Genomic DNA, 10,000 nt, shown 5'->3' with positions numbered 1-10,000 from the left:
TTTATGTCTTAATCTGCATACAAGTAACTGATATCATTCCTGGGCACACTATGTCATCAACATCCAATCATTAGTAAATCTCCACGTGTATTAAAACTGGACTCAAACATATGTTATAAGAAACATTATACACATAATAACAAAATAAACAATGCGGACATGATACGCATTTCTTCCGTTGGCATATTTAAAACATGCCGTTCGTTACTTTTGTATGGGGATACAATTAGATCATAACTTCCCTAAAACAAACTTGATTCACCAGATATATTTTATATGTGCTGGAAAATTTCAATATAAAACTTACTTTGAGCAAGCCATATATACACAGCCCTATTACTTATAAAGAAGTCGTTACAATCTTAACATCTTTCCACGAACAGAAAAATTACATTTATATTAAAATCGCATAGCATTACGAAATGCAATGGGAAACGTGTGATTAATAGAACATTTAAATAAATTAATGGAACATTCCGTATTTGTACTACATGTAAAACCATAAATTATATAACAAATATTGGCCAGTTAATTACTAGATGATTTCAAAGATATTTTAGAGTTTTATTCATCTGCATATTTTTATTAATCTTTTAGTACTGCAAGGTCAGTGAGAGATTTTATTACGTATCAATATACGTAAAATATATATTTAAAAGATCGAGTGGCCACATAAACAGATAGACACACATAAACACTTATATGTGCGTATACTTATCTAAATATAGGGGTGTAAATACATATATGTTAGATGTGTATATATATATATATATATATATACATACATAAATCTATCTCTATATATGTATATATATATACATTTCTCTCTTTCTCTCTCTCTTTCTCTCTCTCTCTCTATATATATGTATATATATATATATATATATATATATATATATATATATATATATATATATATATATATATATATATATATATATGAAAAAATATAACATTCCAATCATCAGATAAAAGCCTACGTATGAGTCAGATGACCATTAAACATCACCATGGATAAAATTGTTGGATGACCTCAGGAGGCGGGATTAGGTTTTCGGGTAATGAGTTCTTGGGAGGAGTTTTAAATGCATTCTGCTGGTTTGCGCAAAAATCCAACCAAAAATAGAATGCAACAAGTTGATTGGAAGAGATTAAATGTATCTACTTTACAAACAGTTTCGGGAACACAGCTCACTTCGAAATTATTCTTTTTAAATTATATATATATATATATATATATATATATATATATATATATATACATGTATGTATATATGCGTACACATGCATATATATATATACATATACATATATATATATATATATATATATATATATATATATATATATATATATATATATAGGAGCAAGTAGTTAAAAACCGTTAAAAATACTTTGGAAAAGAGTTAAAACAATATTAAATTTGAAAAGGAAACAATAAATAAGTGGATAGTCCTTAATCCGCGGAGTTTCGAAGAAATACTTTCCTTCTAATCAGAGGGTAGGATTTAGTAAAATGCATGGTCATAATTTGCTTGAGAAAAATCAAAGATATTACGTGATAACAAAAAGTGAAGCAGAGGCTATTGCCTCTGCTTCACTTTTTGTTATCTTTATCAATGTTCACATTTATAAAAATACTTATTTTTTACAAAAATCTTTATCAATGTTCATATTTATAAAAATACTTATTTTTTACAACAATACTCGGCCCTGTTTACCTCATAAAATAAAAAAAAATCGGTTAATACTTTTCAACGGCCTTAAAATATAATATAAAAGAAATCTTTTAAAAATAATTTGAATTTAACATTTTATTATGTGAGGATCACTGAGCTCCCATTTCTTGGTGACGTAGCGAGACATGAAATCGTTAGCATTTTATTTTTTAGTTTTAGTGGCGGAATAGAGGGCTAGAGGTGTGTCAGAAGTTCCACATATTTTTACAAAACCGATAGCCATTAGTCGTGTACTCTCATGTAATGCGTGAATGAAGGATTGATATGAAATTCTTAAAGATAAACTAAAATGACCGAAAAATGGGTTGAAATGACTTAAATTAGTAAAAAAGTAAATGATCAAGAATGATTTTCATGACCTTAAGGATGAATTGAATGGCCTTAAGAATGACTTGAATGCGTAACAAATAACTGGAATCCTTCAAAAACAATTTGAATTATCTGGAGAATGTTTTGAATGGATTTGAGACTGACTGGTTGTAAAGGGGTGGTCCATTTACATTAAATTAATACATAAAAGTGTGTGGTGCGTTCGGTTCCTTGATCCGACGTGAGTTCGGTTCCTTGATCCGACGTGCGTTCGGTTCTTTGAGCCGCCGAGAGGATGTGATGCGTCTAGTGTGTTAGGTATAAGTTAGTGTAAAATCCATGCGGCCATGCCTTCTCGCTTTCAGCTAAAATCGCTGGCTAACCTCACGGTGAAAAGGGAGCAACTATGCATAAGTCTTCCCTGCAAGTACATAGCCTTTCCATCATTAAGCTTCCTACAGTACCTCCACGTTGACCACACATGGTAACTGGGTGCCTTGCGGCCCTAGGCTAAACTTGTAGGAGATCTCGGAGTATAAAGGGATCCCAGAGATAATGGGTTATGACCCATCGATATGTGGGCATGTCCTGGCACACTACCAACCCCTACCTCACTGTCTTGTGGTGCCCTTGGTTGGGAGAAGACTAGGGGAACCACCTCCTTAATAAAACACTACTGCCTTTTGGGATTTTGCACAGCAAAAGTCTACGAGATGGGAACTCTGATATTAAATCCTTTTGCTGCCTTGCAGTTTACATTAAACATGGAACCTTATCCAGAAAGAAAAGGCGTAGTAGTGGACACAATAGGCCGACTGTCAACCTAACTGAGATAACTTTCGGCCAGAAGCTGCAACCTCATCTGCTGCTAGTCGTCGCGGGCTCGCTCCACTGGGCATGAGCATTGGAGGTTCAGAGGGTGTATATCTGATTCGCAACAGATACTACACCTAAATTGCGCAAGTAAGTTAGGAGCCAAGGTGGAATGTCCTGTGACGATGGAGTGAGGATAACGATGACAGGTGTGAGAACTGGGAGCCACTAGTCCACTGCGAATAAGTCAAGGTCGCAGGTGTACCGAGTGGACGACAATACTCTGAGGCAGCTGCACGGATGACCAAGCAGCCATGTTAAGGGATAGCACTGCTTGTCCTGGCACGTTGAGCCTCTAAAAAAGTAGCTGCAAACGAAGCTCATCTAAAGACCATCTGACTGCCGAACCGCCGGCAGTGGATATCTAATCCAGCGGTAACAACAGAAGAAATAACTCAAGACTTAAACATCGTTACATGGAAAATCAGAACCATGCTCGATACGGACTTGGGTGACAAACCACATAGAAGAACATCACTCATAGATTTGGAGCTCGAATATAGAAATATGGACATAGCTGCATTGCAGGGAACAAGACTAACCGGGGAAGGCCAATTGAGAGAAACTAGAAGAACCTATTCCTGGAAGGGGTGTCCTGTAGATCAACCAAAAAAAGCTGGAGTCGCTTTTGGGATAAGAAATGACCTAGCCAGTAGACTCGCAGAGAGCTCCAGAGAAGTCTCTTAAAGGATAATCACACTACCAATACCCACATCCCATTACTGTAGCATCACCATCATCAACGACTATGCACCGACAATGACCTACCCAGATGAGGAAAAGGAGGCGTTTTACTCTCAGCAGAAAGACATCATAACTAACGTCTCTGCAGCGGATAAGCAAGTTCTCCTTGGTGACTTCAATGCTGGAGTGGGCCAGACTACATTACATGGATCTCTGTTCTCGGAAAGCTTGGAAAAAGAAAATCCACATCAAATTGAGAACCGCTGCTCTGTTTTTGCACGGGGTTTGAACTGGCAATCACTAACACTTACTTCCAACTTTCGGATAAACATTAATACTCCTGGAAACATCCCAGGTCAAAGAGACGCCATCTCCTGGACTATGTTATCACAAGGAGGAAGGACCTCAAATATGCCAAGAACAAAAGAGCTATGCGAGGACCAGATTTCCAAACAGACCAATACCTAATCAAGACTACCTTCAAGTTCTCCATAAAACCTGTGTACAGCAGGGCGACAACGAAGCGCAAGAGAAGGCTAAACACATCAACGCTCGGAGATAGAAAATGGCAAGATAGACTACAACTTCCAATCAACTAAGCATTAGAACAAATCACTGATGATTCTGAATCACCAGAAAAAAATATGGGACTTGCTAAGCAAGCCCGTATTCTCCGTACTGGACCCAACACTGTTCACTTTATATCTGACCGCCGTCTTAATGCTGCTTCATCAAAGCATCGAAGAACTTGTCTTCATCCACACACGCTTTGATGGGAAACTGTTCAACCTTGCAAGACAGAAGGCCAAGACTAAGACAAGGAAGGAGCTGATAACAGAATTACTGTTCGCAGACGACACTGCTCTGATAGCTTACTATCAAGCTCAGATGCAAAGGATAGTTGACACCTCTCAAACAGCCAGGAAGATAGGCCTACAAATCAACATAGAGAAGACCGACGTGATGTATTAGCCTTCACCAGATAACAACAACTCGCAAGAGCCTATGATAACAATCAACGGCAAGGTGCTAAAAGTTGTTGACAATTTCAAATACCTTGGAAGCATTCTAACACTGATAACCGGGCTGACAAATAAATAAGCTGCAGAATTCAAAGCGTATGTGGCTCCTTTGGCAAACTAGAAAATAGGTCCTGATGGTATCCGGCTAGAGACGAAGTGCAGAGTCTACAAAACTATCGTCTTGTCAGCCCTGCTGTACTCAGCATAGACTTACACCCTCTATAGAGATCACGTAAGGAGATTGGAAGCCGTCATACAGAGACACATGAGAAGGCTCATGAAGATCAAATGGAATGACTTTATACGAAATACAGAAGTTTTCAGGAGAGCAAACCTAAATAGTGTGGAAGCTACCCTTGCTACTATGCAACTACGATGGACCGTACACATTACTAGAATGGAAGAAAACCGAATTCCAAAGATGATCTTCTACGGGGAACTGGAAAATAGAACCCGCAAAGTAGGGGGTCAGAAGCTTCGCTACAAAGCTGTAACAAAGCGGCACCTGAAGGCAATGCACATCAATGTCGAGAGTTGGGAGGAACAAGCAAAAGAAAGGCGTAACTGGCGGAACAGTCACCACAAAGGATAAAAAGAAATAGAGAGAAAGATTGGGGGAGCCTTACCGGTGATACACTATAGACGACATAACCCCTGCACCCACATATGCAGTGCTTGTGGCAGGAGGTTTCACACAGAACGAGGACTTTGTGAACACCGAAAGATAAAACACTGAGGCCCCGACTAGTCATCGCCAAGACTGACGGAATGCATGATGATGATGATGAATACTGAAAAGTGGTCCCCAATTCTATATCACATAGTTACAAACATAAGTAATTACAGCATGTCATAAGAACAGATATTACACTTTGATCTTGGCCAAAAGGCTAAGAAAAGGGTATGTATTTGCTCCCCCACCGAGAAAATTAGGCACAAGGCAATTTTTAATGTAAGGAGTGAAGGGAAAATCGTGGCGAACTCTGGAGAGTGATAATTGGTATGAAGGGTTGTCTCTACATTGGTCAAGGTCTTATATGTAGGGTTGCCCTCACATGAGGTCTTGACTTGCAGTATCTGCTGGAACAGATACTACACCCTGAACTTGGCCCAAAGGACAAGAAAAGGGGTCTTTATTTGCTCTCCCACCGATCAAATTAGGCACAAGGCCGATATTTAATGTGAAGAGTGAAGGGGAAAGAGGGGACCAACTTCCCGGCGAGTAAGGGAGCTGAATAGTTACAATTGGTATGAAGGGTTCCCCTAGGTACAAGGCCGATTTTTAATGTGAGGAGTAAGGGGGAAATAAGGACTAACTCCCCGAATAGTATTGGGGCTGGATAGAGACAATTGATATGAAGGGTTTCCCCTACATTGTCCAAGGTCTTATATGTTGGATTGGTATTTATTTGCTTCCCCACGGAGCAAATTAGGCACAAGGCCGATTTTTTATGTTGGGAGTGAAGGGGAAATTGGAACCAACTCCCCGGGAAGTAGGGGAACTGGATAGTGACAATTGGCATGAAGGATTTCCCCTACATTGACCAAGGTCTTCTATATGGGGTTTCCCCACATATGGACTTTGCTTGCAGTATCTGTTCCGACGGATACTACACTTCTATCATGGCTACAAGGCTAAGAAAAGGGTATTTATTTGCTCTCCCACCGAGCAAACTAGGGGCAATGCCGATTTTTAATGATATGAGTGAAGTGGAAATGGGGTCAACTCCCCGGGGAGTAGGGGAACTGGATAGTGACAATTGGTATGAAGGGTTGCCCCTACATTGACTAAGGTATTATATGTGGAGTTGATATTTATTTGCTCCCCCACCCAGCAAATTAAGCACTGATTCGATTTTATTGAGAGGAGTGGAGGGGAAATACAGACTAACTCCCCGGGGAGTGGGGGAGCTGAATAGGTACAATTGGTATAAACGGTTTTCCCTAAATTGACGAAGGTCTTATATATGGAGTTGCTATTTTTTTGCTCCCCCACCGAGCAAATTAGGCACAAGACCGATTTTTAATGTGAGGAGTTAAAAAGAAATGGGGACGACCTCTCCGGGGAGTAGGGGAGCTTGATAGTTACAATGAGTATAAAGGATTCCCCCTACATTGACCAGGGTTTAATACGTGGGGGAAACGCCCACATATGGTGGTTGCTTGCTGTAGCTGCCGGAACAAATCCTACACTTTGATCTTGGCCAAAAGGTCAAGAAAAGCTTAAGAAGCTAAGAACAGCATCTATTAACAACATTCCTTTAATCTTAAGCAAAAAGGCCAAGTACAAAAGTGTTACGGACTGACCGACAGACCGACCGACGAAAGACCGTCCGACCGACCGACGGACCGAGTGACTTATAGAGTCGCTTGCACGCGACTAAAATACGGAGACAGACTCCAAAATGTGTGTGTGGGATATTTAATTGCTTAAAAGTTGGAAAACTATCTCTCTTCTATATAATACTTAATCAGTTAATTATTACATAGTGATATTATTAAAGCTGTTAACATACCCGCATTAAAAAAGACACCCCCTCCTGTATTTTTGTCTTTTCGTTTTTTTTTAAACAAATAATACCTCTATAAAATAAAGGATTTTTTTTTTAATTTAATGAACGTGCAATTATGTTAAGACAGTTATTATTCCTCGTATCCTTTATGATTGTCACTGGTCGTCATGTTTATTTTTGTGCGCGAGTGTATTCATTTTTTTGTGCGCGCAAACTTGTGTAGGTTTTCACTGGTCGCCATCTTTGTTTTTTGCGCACGTGTACATTCAATTTTTGCGCGTGTGTACATTAAATCTGTATACTAACTTCCACGTTTCTACATTAATACTGTATATTCACTATTCTATAGGTCGTTATTACATATACTAATCCTACGTGTCACGGGTAGCATAGAATCATTATCGACTCGCGACGTCAAAAGTAAAAAAAAAGAACTAGATATTTGGCTGCAATCAGTTAGAATCGAAACAGAAAGCAAAATTGTACAATTTAAAGCTGGTGACGTACCACTTTACCAAATATGAAATGATTAACAATGTAAAAGTAAAAATTAAATAAAATTAATATATATAAAGGGTATATGATTTTTTTTTTAATTTTTACCAATTTTTGATCGCTTCAAACAAATTAAGCCTACTAGACCCAAAGAAGACCAGCCCGTAGACAATCCATCTATCTGAAACACCTAGCGCCGCTCTGCAACTTTTCGATTTAGGAGAGATCTATTTTTAAGAGAGACAGATAGGGAGCACATATTAGATTTCTATGTGCGCTTTGGAAGTGTGCGTGGATATATGGTGGTGTGTTTATTCGTACGTGGCCAAAAAATCTATAATTAATGCAACACCAACTCGTTTCTTATCTCAGTTGAAACAAAGTCGGTCAATTTAGCTCTCGTGCCAGATCATCATATAAATGACGTTAAACACATTAAAAAACACTGACTGACGTTAAACACATTAAAAAAACAAATGTTTCAATTTTGACAATATTTCTCGCGATTATGGTGGCAGAATGGGTTAGGTCTTTGTTAAGGGAGCTAGATATAGTTGTTGATAGGTCCGAAGCTATTAACCGGTGTTAATCGTGACACACTGCACTGATGATTCCCGAAACGATGGCACACTAGTGGATGTATGTATTTAATAATTATTATAGTATATTCTGTGCTGTGTAGCTGAATTTATATATATGTATATATACATATATATATATATATATATATATATATATGTGTGCATGTATGTATGTATGTGCATGTATATATGTATATATGTACGTGCATGTATATATGTATATATATGTATATATGTATGTGTATGCATATATGTACGTATATTTATATGTATATACATGTATATATCGACTGCACTCATAATTAATATTATTTATTTGAGGCTTCTTTGTCTTGATGTACAATGCTTCGAGTATGCTCAGCGTATTTACATTTCTCTCACTCTGCAATACTACCATAGTAGTTTTCTTCCATAATTCCTCGAACTCCCGAATGTTGGCATCCATGCCCCTTCAAATGGTGTGATATGGAGCTAGAGTAAGAGAGGTGGAGAGTCAGTCTTTGCGACAATGAACCAACGTAACTACTAATAGTGGAGTTACACTCTCCTATCGGGCAACTAAATTTGTAAACGACATTGGTCCTTTCCAACAGGTCATTTGTTTGCGAAATGTTGTTTTTCATTACAAGGCTTGCTGTCTGTATTTTTTTATAATATATAATAAATTATATTTTTTTGTATTATTTTAGGGAGCCACCTATCTACGGATTATATTTTTAAGAATACTCTCATCGATTTTTGAGTTTTTGTGTAACTGGTTAGGGTAATATATATTAACAGGTTGATAATTATCTTGAATATTACTGATTTGATTCAAATTACTAATGGCAGTTGTATTTCTTTATCGACAAGAGAGTTAGGGAATTGATTATTTACTAACACCTGTTTTATATTTTTTTAATTCATTAAAGACTATTCTTTTGCTGGGGTAAATCATCTTTGCACGGTATATAATATTCCTTATTATATTGGTTTTATAACGGAATAGACATTCACATTTAAAATTTAAAATACAGAAATTAACGGACGTAGGTTTTTTAAAAACGGAGGTGATAAATTCATCGCTACTAGAGTCAATTAGAAGGTATAAAAACGAGAGTTTATTATTAGTACTCAATTCATATGTAAAGTTAAGAACTGAACTAGTCTGAAAGACACCCTTTAAATATTCTATTTCCTCTGTGTTATTGACAATATATATATATATATGTATGTATGTATATATATGTATATATATGTATATATATATATATATATATATATATATATATATATACACATATTCAAATGAAGATTTTATTGTTTGAATCAGGGGATGTGAGGAAAAGTATAATATTTATCCTTAATCCGAGAATTTTAAATTGTGCCTCATAATATCACAAGAAAATGTACTTAGCAAATGAATAAACGGCGATTATCCACTACTGGGATGAAAGTTTCACAAAAAACATCGTTATCTACTTATTTTCCGTATTTTTAAGAGAACTGTATCAAAAAAATACGAGAAGCGATTAGGGAAAAAATTATTTATAAAAAAAAAGGAAAAAAATGAATTTGATGGAAATGAAAATAAGACATCAGAGAGTCCAAAGGATAATTAATTTTCCATTTTGATTTTAACAAGATGTTGGAAATGTTACTTACTGAAACGCTTAACATTGCTTTTTTTTTAAATAATTCATTAATACTCAGATACCTTTAACTGCATAATTTGGAAGAATTGGCTAAAAAATCAATTGGACCCATTGTTTTTATTTTCTAAAAACTCCATTTCTCGAATATAC

At 36.8% G+C, this 10,000-nt stretch overlaps 1 protein-coding gene and 1 pseudogene across 3 annotated transcripts in view; both read right to left on the bottom strand.

Annotated features, from left to right (window-relative positions):
- Positions 1-10,000, bottom strand: part of LOC145293851 (uncharacterized) — a 3,143,230-nt gene that overhangs the window by 1,767,248 nt on the left and 1,365,982 nt on the right. The gene's annotated exons all lie outside the window — the stretch shown is intronic.
- On the bottom strand, positions 5,424-5,530 carry LOC145284730 (U2 spliceosomal RNA; annotated as a pseudogene).

Source organism: Euprymna scolopes, chromosome 1 (assembly GCF_053919585.1).
Source record: "Euprymna scolopes isolate OS-2025 chromosome 1, ASM5391958v1, whole genome shotgun sequence".
Classification (NCBI taxonomy): domain Eukaryota; kingdom Metazoa; phylum Mollusca; class Cephalopoda; order Sepiida; family Sepiolidae; genus Euprymna; species Euprymna scolopes.
Note: the sequence above shows the minus strand (reverse complement) of the source record. Positions and strands in the feature narration are given on the sequence as shown.